Source organism: Bos grunniens, chromosome 5 (genome assembly GCF_055505025.1).
Source record: "Bos grunniens cultivar Pamir isolate PY7600 chromosome 5, Bosgru_T2T1.0, whole genome shotgun sequence".
Taxonomy (NCBI): Eukaryota; Metazoa; Chordata; class Mammalia; order Artiodactyla; family Bovidae; genus Bos; species Bos grunniens.
In genome coordinates this window covers 67,451,212-67,469,594 of record NC_141169.1, presented here as the reverse complement: position 1 = coordinate 67,469,594, position 18,383 = coordinate 67,451,212, and the positions used below count along the sequence as shown (strand labels likewise).

The 18,383-nt window shown below is 40.3% G+C and overlaps 1 long non-coding RNA gene across 2 annotated transcripts in view; it reads right to left on the bottom strand.

The window, feature by feature from the left end:
- Nucleotides 1-18,383, bottom strand: part of LOC147372325 (uncharacterized) — a 212,181-nt gene that overhangs the window by 41,513 nt on the left and 152,285 nt on the right. The window lies entirely within an intron of this gene.

Below are 18,383 nucleotides of genomic sequence, written 5' to 3'. Positions count from 1 at the left end.
TTGGGAACTGAGAAATAAGACAGTGTGGTGATCTCTTGGGGGTGGACAGATAAGCAGGAGGCATATGGTCCTGTAATGGGAAGCATTCTTTGGTCAGATTGTTGGAACCCAAGGAGTTTGCACTTTATCCTGTAGAATAAATGGAAAATAGACTTTGGTATGTATGCAAATTCATTGGTAGTGTCTACTTGAAGCACTCTTTGGGGAGCTTTATGAGGTCCCCTCTGCCTTTCAGAAAAAGTGCTATGAATGAAATTTGAGGTCCATTGATGATATTGGAGGAGGAATGACTACTCCAGTGTGAATGTGTTTGTCACCCTGTCTATAGAAAACAGGCAACAATCAATCATTCCATATTTATGGGTCATCTTCCATCCCTTGGATAAAGTATTGCTCCAAACCAGACTCAACACTTTGAGAAGGAAAGAGTTCTAAGCATCTAGGGTCTAAGTACCTAACGTATGAGACATTGCTCTTAACAGTGTAGCTGCAAAGAAGCATATTCATGGTATAGTCAGTTTTCAGTACAGGCTCAAGGAGATATGAAATCCTGACGTTTCTTCATGTACCAGACTTTGATATATGGAAATGTGCTATTTTCTTACAGGACAATTCATAGACAAGGATGGAGAACTAGAGAGAGTGCTTGCATCTTTCCCTAAATCTCTGATGACAAGACACAATCAGGGCATAGGGGAAGGAGGTTAGCACCCTGAAACGATCATCCAAGCAGGCCCTCAGTAGCGTGCTAACCAACCAAATGCAGATGAAGTAGTGTGGGCAATGAATTACAGTTTTAGTTTCCCAGTTCCCTTCTCACTAAGAATCTCCAAATCAAGAGTCCACTGCTTGAATTGGCTCTAGCTGTGGACTGGCCGTCCTCTTAGACTGCTGCAGTGCTGGGATTTATTTGCTTTAAAGTTTTCTCCAAAACATCTTTAATGGGCAGATGTAAATCTGGTTTTAGAAAAAGGCAGAGGAACCAGAGATCAAATAGCCAACATCTGCTGGATCATGGAAAAAGCAAGAGAGTTCCAGAAAAACATCTATTTCTGCTTTATTGACTGCCAAAGCCTTTGACTGTGTGGATCACAATAAACTGTGGAAAATTCTGAAAGACATGGGAATAGCAGACCACCTGATCTGCCTCTTGAGAAACCTATATGCAGGTCAGGAAGCAACAGTTAGAACTGGACATGGAACAACAGACTGGTTCCAAACAGGAAAAGGAGTACGTCAAGGCTGTATATTGTCACCCTGCTTATTTAAATTATATTCAGAGTACATCATGAGAAATGTTGGGTTGGAAGAAGGACAAGCTGGAATCAAGACTGCCGGGAGAAATATCAATAACCTCAGATATGCAGATGACACCACTCTTATGGCAGAAAGTGAAGAGGAACTAAAAAGCCTCTTGATGAAAGTGAAAGTGGAGAGTGAAAAAGTTGGCTTACAGCTCAGCATTCAGAAAACTAAGATCATGGCATCTGGTCCCATCACTTCATGAGAAATAGATGGGGAAACAGTGGAAACAGTGTCAGACTTTATTTTGGGGGGCTCCAAAATCACTGCAGATGGTGATTTCAGCCATGAAATTAAAAGACGCTTACTCCTCGGAAGGAAAGTTATGACCAACCTAGACAGCATACTAAAAAGAAGAGACATTACTTTGCCAACAAAGGTCCGTCTAGTCAAGGCTATGGTTTTTCCAGTGGTCATGTATGGATGTGAGTGTTGGACTGTGAAGAAAGCTGAGCGCTGAAGAATTGATGCTTTTGAACTGTGGTGTTGGAGAAGACTCTTGAGAGTCCCTTGGACTGCAAGGAGATCTAACCAGTCTTTCCTAAAGGAGATCAGTCCTGGGTATTCATTGCAAGGACTGATGCTGAAGCTGAAACTCCAATACTTTGGCCACCTCATGTGAAGAGCTGACTCACTGGAAAAGACCCTGGTGCTAGGAGGGACTGGGGGCAGGAGGTGAAGGGGATTACAGAGAATGAGATGGCTGGATGGCATCACCAACTTGATGGACATGAGTTTGGGTAAATTCTGGGAGTTGGTGATGGACAGGGAGGCCTGGCATGCTGCGATTCATGGGGTCACAAAGAGTCGGACACGACTGAGCAACTGAACTGAACTGAAACCTATATGTTCTCCTTCCAACAAGTCTTGTAAATGTTAAAGAAGGGACACAGAAAGTTTTGCTAAATTCTCCTCCTACAGGAAACTAGAATAAAAGTGAATTAAAACTCCAATGCGGGCTTCCATGGTCAATAACTCTTACCAATAAATATATACACCTTGTGTTTATGCAAAATAATGTGGAGAATTTGTGGAGCTCTTTGTGGAATTTGTGGAGTTCCAGATGATTACGGCCCACATTTTTTGAGCATAGTCACCTAAAATATTTGGATAATTGAGGAAAATAGCATTTATTAATTGAATTATCTGAAATGCTCCACTTCAGTGGACTGTATAGACCTATATGTAGGTCAAAAAGCAAGAGTTAGAACTGGACATGTAACAATGGACTGGTTCCAAATTGGAAAAGGAGTACATCAAGGCTGTATATTGTCAACCTGTTTATTTAACTTTCACCATGCGAAATGCCAGGTTGGATGAAGCACCAGCTGGAATCAAGACTGCAGGGGAGAAATATCAATAACTTCAGATATGCAGATGACACCACCCTATCGCAGAAAGCAAAGGGGAACTAAAGAGCCTTTTGATGAAAATGAAAGAGGAGAGTGAAAAGTTGGCTTAAAACTCCACATTCAGAAAACGAAGGTTATGGTACCCGGTCCCGTCACTTCACAGTAAATAGATAGGGAAACAATGGAAACAGTGAAAGACTATTTTCTTGGGCTCCAAAATCACTGCAGATGGTGACTGCAGCCATGAAATTAAAAGACACTTGCTCCTTGGAAGAAAAGCTCTGACCAACCTAGACAGCATATTAAAAAGCAGAGATGTTGCTTTTCCAACAAAGGTCCATCTAGTCAAAGCTATGGTTTTTCCAGTAATCATGTATGGATGTGAGAGTTGGACCATAAAGAAAGCTGAGTGCCAAAGAATTGATGCTTTTGAACTGTGGTGTTGGAGAAGACTCTTGAGGGTTCTTTGAACCACAAGGAGATCAATCCTAATCTAGTCAATCCTAAAGGAAATCAGTCCTGAATATTCACTGGAAGGATTGATGCTGAAGCTGAAACTCCAACACTCTGGCCACCTGATGAGAAGAACCGACTCATTGGAAAAGACCCTGATGATAGGAAAGATTGAAGGCAGAAGGAGAAGGGGCTGACAGAGGATGAGATGGTTCGATGGCATCAGTTTGAGCAGGCTCTGGAAGATGGTGATGGACATGAGTTTCAGTAAGCTCTGGGAGATGGTGATGGACAGGAAAGCCTGGTGTGCTGCAATCCACAGGATTGCAAATAGCTGGACACGACTGAGTGACTGAACAACACAACAACTAATATTAGTAATGTCCTGATTATAGGCCTTTTATACCAACAGGTCTGAGGACATTGCAGAGCACAGTAGATACAGTGAAAGAAAGGACCACTTTAATGAACGTGGCCTGCAACGAAAGTGCAGGACCAATTTTCACATCCTTGAGTAATACTGCCTGTGTTTAAAGTGATAGACTTACGACTTTAAAACTCATTCTGAGAAATGGGACTGCTTCATGGTGTCACCAAAATTCTAATAAGGGATAATATCCCTCCCCCAAACACTTCAGTTAAATCTTGCCACTCTCAATGTAGTAGTCATTACTGCTACCAATGCTTTTGGAGCATGCAGTTAAGACTGTAAACATTACCCCCATGTGGTTTGGGAAGTGCCATATGTCTAAATCTGCCCGTTGTGCTGTAAGTGAAAGGATCACATATTACTTCCAGGCCAGAATATGCCATTGTGATTTAGAAACCTATAACTCTCTTGTTTCTACCATTCAAGATGAAAACTGCTTTCTCAGCCTTGGTTCCACAGAGAGGAGGTATAGTGTGGAGCAGAGCCCCCAGCTGACCTGCAATATACATGAAATAAACCACTAAGATTTGAAGGTTTCTTGTTATTGCAGCACAACCCAGCCTACCCTGATTGTTATACTGGGTCAGTCACTTACTCATTTAAATGAATAAGAACCCACTCTGTGCCAGACACTGTCTTAGGCCCTCTTAATATAACTAGGCCAGTGCTTGGCTTCCTGGAACTTAGACACTAGTGGAAGAATCTAGTGAGATCTAATTCAACAACTCTTCAGCCCAGAGAGGAAGGCATAAACTATAGAAGAAAATTAACCCTTCTCCTCAAAGACAAGGCTAAAATTAGAAAACTCCTGCCTGTGATATTCTCTTAATAATATTCTCTTAAAGGAAGCCAAGTCCAGAGGGCACTGGTCCCTCTGCTCCTTCCCCAGGACACCAAAGGATGTTCAAATCCTATTTGAATTTTGAACTTTTAAGTTAAATGATTTGGAAAGCTTACAGAAGGGAATTCTGGAGAAAGAGCAGGATTTAGGAAAGTGTGAAGGTGTGAAGGAGTCTTCTCGATTGCAGAAGATAAAAATCACAGAGATGTGAAAGTGTAGGTTCTTCTCCCTCAAACCAAATGGACCACAGAAGCATCAAGTTATAGGATGAATAAATTCACCAAAACATCAACTTGAGCTCCTGAAATAGTTATTTCGTTTTGTTTAAGACTTTATAGTAGTCACAAAGGTTCATTTCCCACAGGATGAAGCCCATTTTTCCTTGAGAGGAATCCTGAGCAGATACACAAATAATTAAACTGAAATAGACCATTTTAACCCCCACTGCAGTTCAAACACCCCAGCCATCAAAGCGGGCCAGCCAAAACCAGCTGCTTAAGATCATCCTTTGAGGTTCAATGAACTGGGGCTTTGTTAGACCAGGAGTGAGAAAGGATTTCAAAGACAAGGGCCCTCCTTGGGAAATGATTTCCTGATGACCTCTTCGAATTACATGCTTTTTCTCATAATACAGTTAGCCCCCTAATCCTTATTCCCTCCACTGTGAATCTCTCCTAAGCCCCTCAGTCAGCCCCTCAGAAGAGAAAGATGGGAGGAATGGCCACATCTCCCCAACCCATGACGAAATTTCACAAATTAACTTTGTCCTCCATAACACAAAATGAGCAAGAGACAAGTTTTTCTCTTGTTTCTGACTCTACAAGCTCTGGATAACTTGAGTCTGTGTTTTTCTATAATGGTTTAATTTGAAAAACAAAAAGATGCTAAATTTAAAGACTAGTAATTATATCACTCTGAGATGCCAGCATCACTGTCACTTTAATAGCTCCATTTACAAGAATTTCTGAAGTTTTTTTTAATATTTTGGTCATTTTGTCTGGATTTTTTAGCTAAAACAAACGTTTGAGCTTTAACATCAGGTGTTGCTTTTTTTCCCTGTAAATTATGATAACTTTTAAAATGATACTTACCATAAATTCAGCTGCCCAGCTTTGACCTAAGGCTATTATTATTGCTCAGAACTTTATCAAAGGGCTTTCTTACCTAAGGAGTTAATATTACAATACCAGAAGAAAAGGGAATAGGAGGAAATGAATATGAACCCAGTTCCTAGAAGCAAACACACACTCTGGGACTCAATATTAGTTATGCTGAGAGCGTTCATAATAATCCGTTGTTTAAAAAAAAAACAAATGCTTGCCTGGAAAACAGGATTGAGGGTGAGAATTCTGTTTTTGGACATTCACTTGTTGGATGACCTCAGGAAAGTAACTCTGTGCACAGACTGTCTGCCAGCCATTGTACAAACCATTTGTCATGAATTAACTCACTTACTCTTCATGTCATCACCTTTGTGGCAAGTATTACTATCATCCCCACTCATGAGATAAGGGAATCTGATGCACAGGGAAGTTAAATAAGTTACCAAAGGTCACAGGTTTCAAGGTAGGTCCTTGCCCTTAACTTCTTTTTTTACCACTGGAAGTTCTGGAAAGTCTCATATAGGTTCACTAGTATAAGCTTCCAAAATCTTTACTTTTGAAGACATACCCTACCGCTTTGTTTTCTAAAATTATGTATAATTCCACCAGTGACTTCAGGTTTTCTGATTTTTTTTTCCCTTTTAAAAATATTTTTTTGAAGACTTTAATCAAGACCTTAGATGAAATCTTTGGCTTAGGTTAAAATTTTTAAAGGAGAAGATGAAAGATGAAGAAGGGAGAAAACTCCATCGATTATCCCTTTTTATTGTCTTGTTTTTTTAAGTTGGTTTATCATTAATTCTTGGGCATCTCAAAGGGGCCACTTTGAGCTCTATGCATGGTCTTAGTTTTCTCAAGGGGATTGAGGCATCATCAGTGCACTGAAAAAAGCTTAAAAAGATGGAAACCAACAAGAATATGTCATGTAAGTATATATTCATTCCTTTGTGTTGTTTTTGTTTTGAAATAGCCAACCCCATTAAAACAAGAATAATCTACCGACCTAACACATTTTACTTTTATTAATCTTGCGTAATGCCAGAAAAACATTACAGCATTGGGGCTCAGCTCAAGGACTCCAGAGGCAAATGCCTGGTTTAAAAACCTGTCTCTCCAACTTGTTCAGAGTGTGAGAATGTTATTTCACCTCTCTGTGCCTCAGTGAACTCATGAATAATATGACATCAGTACCTTTCTCCCAAGGTTGTTTTGAAGTCAGCATGCCATGGGATGAATATTAATCACATGATAAATATGTAATGGCTATTATTCTAATTATTTTATAATTATAAGAACCCAGTTACGGCTCTAATCATAACCTTCTCACTTTTCTGAAGCAAAACTTCTTTCATTAACTCTACACATAGGAAAATTAATTACTTAACAATTATTTTTCAGCATTTTCTGCAAACCAGGCACTATTTTAAGTGCTTTGCAAGTATTAACCTGGGTAATCTTTCTTCCCACCCTACCAAGTGGGTACTGTTACCACACCCATTTTACAGGAAAGGAAATTGAGGTGCAAGGAGGTTAAGAAATCTGCCCAACATCACTATGGTAATATATGATAGAGCTGGGGTTCATATCCAACCCACTGGTCCCATAGCCTCCAGTTCTGCCCCACTCTGCTCTGCTCTGAAAGCTCACCAGCTGCTTTGCTCCTCCCCCTCCACTCCATCCCCACTCAGGACCTTTGCATAAGCAGATTTGTCAGCCTGGAACACATGTGCACTGACCTTGAATACCTATTCACTTGGATAATACCCCTTTCCTCCCCCAGGACTGGACTGTCTCCTCTGTCACCTCCTCCTTTCCACCAGGTGCTCAGCAGGTCATTCATTCATACCTCCCCTAAGGTTCATCACTGCAGTCCAGCAATCACTCCTCATTATCGCTTCTGTGCTGTTTGCCAGAGGGCCTCGCAGTGCCCTGATCTCCACAAGGGCAAGAGCTGAGCTTTAGTTTTGTTCATGCCTACAACCATAACATCTGGGAGCACATTAGCTTATATATAATATTTGCTCTTGTTGTTGTTCAGTAGCTAAGTTGTGTCCTGGGCTGCAGCATGCCAGGCTCCCCTGTCCTTCACTATCTCCTGGAGTTTGCTCAAATTCGTGACCATTGAGTCAGTGATGCTATCCAACTATTTCATCCTCTGCCACCCCCTTCTTCTTTTGCCTTCAATCTTTCCCAGCATCAGGGTCTTTTCCAATTATGCAATATATTGTATCATAGTATAGATAATACTGTTTTTATATATTACCTAGTATTATAATATTATTTATACTATTATATTATATATTATAATATATAATATTTTTACATATAATGCATATATATGCAACTCTTATGGAGTTGCTCTGAGGATTAAATGAGCTTTTTCATGTAAAGTGTGTAGATCAGTTTTGCCCCATTGTAAGTGCTCAGAAGGACAGTTCTTATTATAATTAACTGTCATGGACCTTATAATCTGGGGGTGGGGTGGGGAGAGGACAGACAGAGCCTGTCCCCAACTACAATGCAATGGGATAAAGAGATATTTGGTCAAACAATGTGAAGTCATTTGAAGTCATTTTTGTCAGTCAAAAATGGTTAAGAAGAGGCAGTTTTGTTTGATACAAATTATAGTGGTCAGAGAACACAGAGAAAGGAGTAGTTGGTTTTGCTTGGAGAAGTAAAGAAAAACTTCATGAAGAAGCTGGACCTTGATGGAATCCTGCAGGCTGAGTAGACAATCACTGAATACAAAAGGGGAGAGATGAGAAAGCAGGACCAATAGACCAATAGAGATGAGAAAGTAGACCATGCCAGAAATGAGACTAGAAGAAACCAAATTACAGCTCTTATTCAAAGTTCATTCACAATGTTATAAGATTTATTAGTGGCTTCTGAAGAGTTAAGAGCATTCTTTTGAGTGCCCATGGACTTTGGTGCCAGACAGACCTGGTTTGAATCCCAACTCCACTATTTACTAAGTGAACTTGATCAGATGACAACTTCTGTGAGCATCATTTTTTCTTATCTGCAAAACGAGTTCAATAGGACTTTATCTTGCAGGACTGCTATAAAGATTAGAGATGCTGCAGATACAGTTGTCCTTTGGTATCCAGTGTTCCAGGATACCAGGTATCCATGGACAACAAAATCCACTGGATCCTAAGTCCCTTACATTCCACCCTCCTGAACTGTAGTTTTGCACTGTGAATACAGAGGACTGACTTTATATAAAGTACTTTGTGGATTACCTAACATATTAATAGTTTTCAATTAAGAATGGCCTGTATTAATAGTATTATTAATGTCTTGGAGGACTCAGTGCTCTATAGGAACCAACTCACTGGCAACATTCAAGGACTAGTAGCATCACCTATTAAGTCCAGGCAACTAAAGATAAATACTATGATTTCCCAATCAGAAGGCTTTAAAGGCCAAGAACTATTATGTTAAGAAGATGCACTATCCTCCCCCAAAACATCAACTAATATTTGTGTAGCAGTTTTCCATATGTGAAGCACTTTCCTATGGATTAACTCATTTGCTCATCTCAGCAGCTTTATGAAGAAGTTTCTATTATTGTCTACATTTGAGGGGAAATAAATTTCACAGAAGTCCAGGCTTCAGAGAAATTCCCATCATAGCAAGTGGCAGAGTTGGGAGGCTCAATATAATTGAAAATGTAGACAATGTCTTTGTCTATTCCTTAAAAGACTGAACACAGAATTTATTTTGAAGGTTTAGGAAGCTGTAACCTGACAGTCTCAGTTAAGAATGATAATGTGGGAGATTATACAATCATAAAATTTTGTGTGGGGCCCATCAACAATCACCTCTCTTAGTCTTCTCATTTTACAAAAAGAACATTGAGAAAAGAGCAACTAAATGACTCTCCTGTAGTCACTTTGAAAATTCATAGCTGTGCTTCTAGGTAGAGGTGGCAGATTTAACATATGCTTTACATTACACTCCATCTCCCAAACTCACTAAAAAAGACAATAAAAGGATTGATTTTAAAGACATTAACCCATAAGGACAAAAAGAATAAGAAGGAAAACAACAACAACAACAACATTTTGGAAGATAGAAAGCAGATGGTTGAGGGGCAACAGGCTTAGCAGACCCATGAAGCTGAAATTTAAGTTGACAGTGGGGAAGCCCAGAAGCAACCTGATTTGCACTGCAAAATACCAGAAAGTCTCAGAAAGCAGCAGCAAGAAATACCTCTGAAAGTGGGTGTGCAGCCGAAGCTGATATAGGACTTGCTAACTGCGTTTGAGAAGTGGTCCCTTCACCCTCTGGCAGAAGACTGAAGACTGACTCTCCAGTAAGGCTGTTATCAGTAAGATTCCAAACCAAAGAATGACGGGCATGACTGAAACTAGGAATATCCAACTGACAACAAGGGATTCATTACAAGCACACATTCTGAATGATGAGAATCTCAGCCTCTTGTCTCAGCTTAGTTCCTGGAACTGACAGCCATGCCATAATCCCCTAGGCTAAAGGTTGAATGACTCTGGTCTGGGAACTCTGACCCAGCCCAACATTAAGATTTAAAGATACTGATGGCCAGGTATCCAGCTGATCCATTTAGATCAGCTTAGTGACACATAGGAGTCAACAAGCCTTATCCATGTACACAGATCTTTCCTCAGCTGCTCTGTGCTTCTCTCTTAAGATGGCCAGATTTAGCAAATAAAAAATGTGATATTTAACATATACTGAAAATGTATTCATTGTTTATCAAAAGTTCAAATTAAACTATTCTGTATCTCATCTGGCAACCTTATCCTCTCTTAAATAAGAATGGGCAGCCAAGAATCACCAAATATTTGAGGAAAGCCTCAACACAAAGACAATGACTAAATCACACAAATGGGAGAAAAGGGACAAAAAGACCAAAAAAGGATGCAAAGAAAAGAATAATTTCAAAAATTCTGCCATTTCTTTTCTCAGAAATTTAAGAAAGGATGTTGTACCTTTGAAATAGGATCAGCTTGTTTTTAAAAAAAAGAGTCAAAAAACACTGAAGAGCTATTGCTAATTAAAGTTATGATAGCAGATGAAAAACTCAATAGAAGGTTTTTTTTTTTTTTTAAACTTTACACAATTGTATTAGTTTTGCCAAATATCAAAATGAATCCGCCACAGGTATACATGTGTTCCTCATCCTGAACCCTCCTCCCTCCTCCCTCCCCATACCATCCCTCTGGGTCGTCCCAGTGCACTAGCCCCAAGCATCCAGTATCGTGCATCGAACCTGGACTGGCATCTCGTTTCATACATGATATTTTACATGTTTCAATGCCATTCTCCCAAATCTTCCCACCCTCTCCCTCTCCCATTGAGTCCATAAGACTGTTCTATACATCAGTGTCTCTTTTTTAAGGGAAAATACAGTTATAGAAAAAGAAAACATGGGGAATGGGGCAGGGGGAGAAATAATAAATGAAATAATTCAAGAAAATTCTCCAGAACTGAAGAATATGAGTTTCAGATGCAAAAGACCCTCTGAGCACAAAGGATGACAAAATGCCCTCAGTAATGGAAACATACAAAAAAAAAAAAAGGAGGGAGGGATTGAGCTAAGAGCTATGTCTGTTTTAGTCCTAGGAGTTCAGGATGAAAGATAATATGTTAATATGTTTGATAAATATTAAACAATTTGGTTATAGTTGCTCTAGCCTAGGACTTTCCTGCTGGCTCAGACAGTAAGAATCTGCCTGCAATGAGGGAGACCTGGGTTCCATCCCTGGCTTGGGGAGATCCTCTGGAGGAGGGCATGGTAACCCACTCCAGTATTCTTGCCTAGAGAATCCCCAAGGACAGAGGAGCCTGGTGGGTTACAGACCATGGGGTCACAAAGAGTTAGACATGACTGAGCAACTAAGCACAGTACGGCCTAGAAATAATACAAGAGTTTAATAAATCTATTAAGCTTTAAGAAATGAGGTTTTATAATAATAATGATATACATGAATAAGCACAATGTAGTGAAAAGAACTCTGGATCAAGAACCAGAGACACACATTCTAGTCCTGTGTCTGCCCCTGTGTGACTTCATACATATCACTTCATATCTCTGGACCCAGTTTTATCACGAGGGTTTAGAATTTCTAGAATCCTATTTGCTTAGGCAATCATGAAATATATGGCATTAAACATAACTGAGTACACAATTAAAATAATTTTAAAAAATCATATCCCAATAATATTTATTAAATATACAATCCTTTTTTCTTAAATTTTACATATTATTTCATTTTTATATAATAACAAATTTATATTTCTACGGTACTTCACAAGTTTCATTCATTCATTCATTCATTCTCCAAATTCCAAATGATGTGAGGTATACATAATGACAGAGAAGGCAATGGCACCCCACTCCAGTATTATACAGGCATTGCACATGCTCTCTTGGAGCTTTTATTCTAATAGGGAAGATAGTAACTTTTTAAAAAACAAATAAATACATTTCTATGTAGGATAAATGTTATGAAGGAAAATAGGATTCTATGAAAGAAAATAATAAAGGGAATCACTTTTAGAGCTGGTGATTAGCAAAGGAATTTCTGAAAAAGTGGCTTTTAAAATGAGAATAAATAAGAGTTTCGGCAGGTAAAGAGTAGGAGAAACAGCTTATCAGGTAGAGGAGGAAATACATATGAAGGCCTTGAGGGGGAAATTGTGCTTTCAGGGAAATGTTGGTTGGCCAGGATGGTTGTGTGATATTCTCCAGAGGAAGAATGGTGTGGGATAAAAGACAGAGACCAGATTATTCTGGGTCTTTGAGTCCATGAAAGAAGATTAGGTTTTATTTTTAGGGCAACAGGAAGGCACTAAATTATTTTCAGCATGGTGTGACCTCTAATTTACAATGTATGATCACTCACCATTATTTTATCTCTGGATCTTCAATACTATGCTTTGAGATAAGCAGTGTGTTGATATATGGCACTGAGAAAATGAAGCAGAGAGAGGTTAAGTGTCTGTCTCATGAACAGGTCCAACAGTGAGTTAACATGGGCAGACCCAGAGCAAGACTTGGGTTTTCCTACACCACTTAGTACAGTGCCTGATGCATAATCTCAATAAATATTTGTTAAATGAATGTACATTACACCAAGACATTCTAGCTACTGAGATCCATGGGTCTTTTGGTAAAGAAAAATGTGTTAAATCAGCCGCCAGAGGGAGTGTATACTTCCCCCATGTAACAGAAACATTGACCTTGGCAAAGACAACTGGCAGGAAAAAAAATCTTTAACTGAACAAAGTGCTTTCTCCAGTTTATACCAAAAAAGATTTCATGAAATAGAACTGGCAACATCACAACAGAACCTTTGTTATGTGTTTGAGCCGGCCATCTGTCCATGAGACTCAGTTGTGGACAGCCTCCTGACTTAGAGTTCTCCTGACTTTGTTAAAAAAAAAAAAAAAAAAAAGTGGTTCCTCCAAAGTAAAGTGTAATGAAATGGAAGTAGCAATATTTCCTGACACGATTCAAACTGTACATGCTGAACAAAAGACTTCTTATTTTTTTCACCCAACCCTGCTGTTTTGAATTTCCTTGAACTTGCTTCAAAATAGAGCTTGGGAAGAAGAAAACTTTGCCTGTGGCACAGAAGTGGTCCAAGATGGCTAGAGGAGTCTACCTGCTGAAGAGTGAGATCAAACTATTGTTTCCACTGTGCGGTCAGGGGAAAAGAACTACACACAAATGCATCTAGAAACAACACACACACACACACAAATACGTGGTTTAAGGCATGGTTTTAAAAGATTTGGATCCTACCAGCCAACCACATTTTTCTCCATTTAATAAAGATATAATTTTGTCAACAGCCATTTGACAAAATTTTTTGTCATTCTCAGCCAATGCGTGAACTGGATACAGATATACAGGTCATCAACTTTTACCTGAGTTGAGGGATCAAGGAAAGTTTCCAAGAGTCCCCTAGAGTAAATCTGCTACTGCTGCTAAGTCGCTTCAGTCATGTCCGACTCTGTGTGACCCCATAGACCGCAGCCCACCGGGCTCCCCCATCCCTGGGATTCTCCAGGCAAGAATACTGGAGTGGTTGCCATTTCCTTCTCCAATGCAAGAAAATGAAAAGTGAAAGTGAAGTCGCTCAATTGTGTCCAACTCTTTGCGACCCCATGGACTGCAGCCTACCAGGCTCCTCCATCCATGGGATTTTCTAGGCAAGAGTACTGGAGTGGAGTGCCATCGCCTCAGCCATCTATAATCAATCAACAAGAATTGATTGGTCAGGCACTATGTGCTAAGAACAGGATTTAATCTTGTGGGAGAAACAAACAAGGGACTGACACACAGTTCCTACACTCAACAGCCAACTCTTTTTTGTTAGTTATTAAGGATATTTTCCAAATATTCTATTTTTTTAAATTTAGAGAACTAATATCCAGGTAGTTGACTAAATTTTATTTGTTTGCTTCTGGTTGTATAAGGTCATGAAAAAACAAAGACCAGTAAGGGATCTCCTGATGGTTCCATAGTGAGGTACAGAAACTTCATTTATTTGTCTTTCCTTAAATCCTCTTACAGGCAGAATGTAGGGGAAGAGAACTGGGTGTTGGGAGAGAGTCTAGAGGACTTTGTGCTTGTCACCTTGGAAGTCTCATTATTACAAAGCTTTGTTGTTTTTAGTTGCTAAGTCATGTCCAACTCTTTGTGACCCCATGGACTGTAGCTGGCCAGGCTCCTTTGGTCATGGGATTTCCCAGGCAAGAATATTGGAGTGGGTTACCATTTCCTTCTCCATACAAAGCTTTGGGCATTTTTTTTTTAAAATAAGAAGTATCAGTTCCATAACATCCTGGCCCTAAAAGCTTCTGGGTATATTACAATTGTACTTTTATATTTTCTTTTTCCATTAACTTATTTAAATAGGAATTCACGATCACTCTAAAAATGTTGGTGAGAGTGGTATTTTTGAGTATAAATGAGTTTGTGGTGAGAATGTTTATGTGTGGTGACTAGTTTCTAGCATTTCTGGTCATTAATTAAAATAAAAAATAAATAGAAGAAAAAACTTTCCAAAACAGAAGAAATTGATTTTAAAGTTTTATAAAATTACAGTGATTTTTTTAAAAAAAAAAAACTTCAACATTCCAAAATGTGTATCAGAGACAACTATGTAGAAGATATTGGCTCAGGTGATATGCAAGATTCTAAAAAGGTCTATGATATATTCTTTCCCCCTAAAGTTCTTGGGAACTGGAGAAGTGAGAAGCAGGGATGTCAAGCTCTCAAAATAGGCAATATTAAGCTGACAGTGGACAGGAACACAACAAAGCCCAGACTAAGCTTTGTAGGAATATAGGGAAGAGACATGGAGAAAGAAACAACAACCCACTCCAGTGTTCTTGCCTGGAGAATCCCAGGGATGGGGGAGCCTGGTGGGCTGCTGTCTCTGAGGTCGCACAGAGTTGGACACGACTGAAGTGACTTAGCAGCAGCAGGGAAGAAACAGCCCTTACTGCATTTGAGTGAACATGCTCTTGAGGGTGTTGGGCAAAAGAAAGAATATAAACAAAGGGACAGAGATTAGAAATCACTCTGGGCATAACTAGGAAATACTTCCATCTCGTTTGACTAGGAAATAGGTTAATTATAGGACTGTAGGGGCTTTGCAAATGGTACTAGTGGTAAAGAATCTGCCTGCCAATACAGAAGATGCGGGATGCAGGTTCAATCCCTGGGTAAGGAAGATCCCCTGGAGAAGGAAATGGTAACCCACTCTGGTATTCTTGGCTGGAAAATCCCATGGGCAGAGGAGCCTTAGCGGGCTAGAGTCTGAGGGGTCACACAGAGTCAAACAGTCGGTGACTAGTCAATGAGTGACTAAGCATGCACGCGCACATAGGACACTACTGTTAAGCCTGGAAATATCTTTAGGATCAACTTGTGGAAAGACCTGTATGGCATTTTGAAGACTGCAAATTTAATTGAGAAGAGAGGTGAAAGAGTCCTCAGAAGTGGGCTTCAAGAAGATTGATTTGGCTGAGGAGCACAAGACAGAAACAAAACAAGAACACAAAATCACAAAAACAAAACAAGAACACAAAATCAAGGAGACAACCGCCTAACAGGGTATTGCAGGAATCCAAGCAAGAAGAGATCATGTAATGTAAACTGAGGTGAAAACATGTGGAAGGAAAAGCAGGGGGCAGAGGCAAGAGAAAACTCAGAGAACAAATATAAAAAGTGAGTTAAATAAATGGAGTGAGACAGTCACATAGTTTCAGTTTGCTAATGTAATATTTGTAGCACTTATAAGAATAAAGAAGTCAGAAGGCTGACTAGGTTTCAAAAAGGAAATGTGATTTTGGTTTTGAAAACTCATTTATGCTACAATGCCAGCAGTACAGACAAAGAGAGAAGTCCAGCAGATTGTTGGAATTAAAGGTCTGGAATCCAGGAGGCAAGAGAGTCCTGGAGGGAAGCTCTATAGAGGTAAGGAGTGGTCACTGAGGCCACAGCAGTGGATAACACTACTGAGAGAGAGAAGAAGAGGTGGGGGAAGGGGAGGAGAGAAAGACAGCCGAGGGAAAGACTCTTTGAGAATGTTTTTCTTTTTCTTTTCCTCAGCTGAGGAGGAGTCACTTAGAAAACCTGAGAAAGACTATTCTTTGTTGCAGGAGGAGAACTACTGCTATTACAATGTACAGGAGTCATTTCAAGAAGAAGAGGATGTCAACAGGGTCATTTTAAACCCTGGAGTGGGTAAAGGTGAAGGTAAGATTTGACAGAAGAAAAAGCTGGTTTGAGACTTACCTGGTGGTCCAGTAGCTAAGACTCTACACTCCCAAAGCAGGGAGCCTGGGTTCAATCCCTGGTCAGGGAACTAGATCCCACATGCCACAAACTAAAACATTCCGCGTACTACAATAAACATCATAGATTCTGCATGTCGAAGCTAAGATCTAGCACAGCCAGACAAATAATTTTTTTTTTGAAAGAAAAAGTTTGTTTGAGGAATTGATTCGAAAGTGAAGTCAGTATGGCAGCATTATTAAGACAGATTCAAATGATGTCATTTGGGCAGAAGTCAGTTTGAAAGGATGTATGGTTTGGGGGATTGAGAAAGAGGAGCCAACCAGTGGAGACTATCAGTTCAACAACTCTAATGAGGAAGGAAACAAGAGGACTGTGGTGCCAGTTTCCAGGTTAAGAGGTATATGTGTTGATTTTACATGCTGAGAGGGAGTGAGGGTCCTTTTTAAAAATGAGGAAAGGAGCTTTTGGAAAGCATGAGGCTGCCCAAGACAGGATAAATTAATTACCCAAGAGAGGAGACCATTGGGTGATCATGAGCCCAGGGGTTGCCTTCCACTTAGCAAGGAGGGCAAAGGTTTTGTCAGCTGAAGGAAAGGAGGAGAGTAGATAAAAACAGAGACAAGAGAACAAATCTTAAAGGAGGAGAGGAATAGTGAGTGAGGAAAATGAATCTTCTCAATGAAGCGGTTGACAGTCAGCTGGGAGGGTGGGAGTGAGGGCTTGAGAATCACAGAGAAGCATTACGCAACCCCTTGGGTGCGGGTCGGGGGCTGCAATGGGAGGAAAACATAAAGGAACGAAATGACTGCTAAGTGGCAAAGATTTTTTTTCTCTCTGGGTTCCTGTGGGCCCTCACTTTTAGGCCTGAAACTGCTCCCTACCAGACTTCAAAGCCACTTGCAGGGTTGGCACTTGTAGCTTGGTAATTCCAAGCATTCGGACCATGCCACCCGACACTGCAGTGAAAGGCTTTTCCAGGTCCCTCATGAAAGAAAAGAGACGCCAAGGAGCAAGGCAAAGAAGTATCACTAAAAAAAAAAATAGGACTGGACCCCGGCCATCTTTCTACCTCTCTCTCCGCTAACATGTCAGAACCAGAGAAATGCCTGACCTCGCTTCTTGGGAAGAGTGAGGTATGTGTATCAAAATACATAAATCCTAAAAAGCCTATTGTGAAGGGCAGAGCCCTCATTATTTGTATTTTGATCACTTTTAAATATTTTTAAAGTGAGCGCTTCCAGGGGCAAGGTAAATAGTCCCATTTTGTGGGGCGCTTGATTAAATTCCAAACATATCATTTTGTGGGGTGTGCCTGCAGATTCTGATACCTTTGAGCAGGTTTGCCAAGAAAGAGCAAATGTGAGAGGAGCCCATGGAAACAAGGAAACTATTCTCCCAGTGGCAGGTTGCAGGGCTGTGCAAGGGAGAGCCATCCGACTTTTGTCTCCCTACTGAAGGGGAGATTAGAATGGAATAAATTAGCAATGTGGGCCTGAGTTGTTACTACATAACAATAACACTCTGTGCTCCATTCAAGGGATGCCAAGCCCTTTGACAAGACTCTTGCTTTCTCTTTGGACTTCACCCCGGGGGTGGGGAAGGGCACTGGCTAAGCGCATCCCAGGTCCAGAGAGAAGTGTGCCTCCCCACCCACTTACCACAGTCTCACTCTCTGCTCCTTCCCTACCAACTTCTTGCCTTCCTTTCCTTTCTGACCACCTCCACCCATCCTTCATCATGAAGAAACCTGCCCAGAAGGAAATCAAACTACTGAGCATCCACTTATAGTAGCAACCAAGGCATTCATTTACTGGACCATTATGTGATCATCACAAAACCTGAATAGACAAGGGATAGTCAAGTGATGGTCACATATATTTAATGATTGATTTGGCATTGATCCTTGGCTTGGGAATATCCCTTGGAGAAGGGAATGGCTATCCAGTCCAGTATTCCTGCCTGATGAATTCCATGGAATGAGGAGCCTGGTGGGCTACAATCCACGGGTTTGCAAAAGAGACAGACATGATGGAGCAACTAACACTTTCACTACTTTTACTTTTTTGGCACAGCTACCAACCAAACAGAATGATATGGA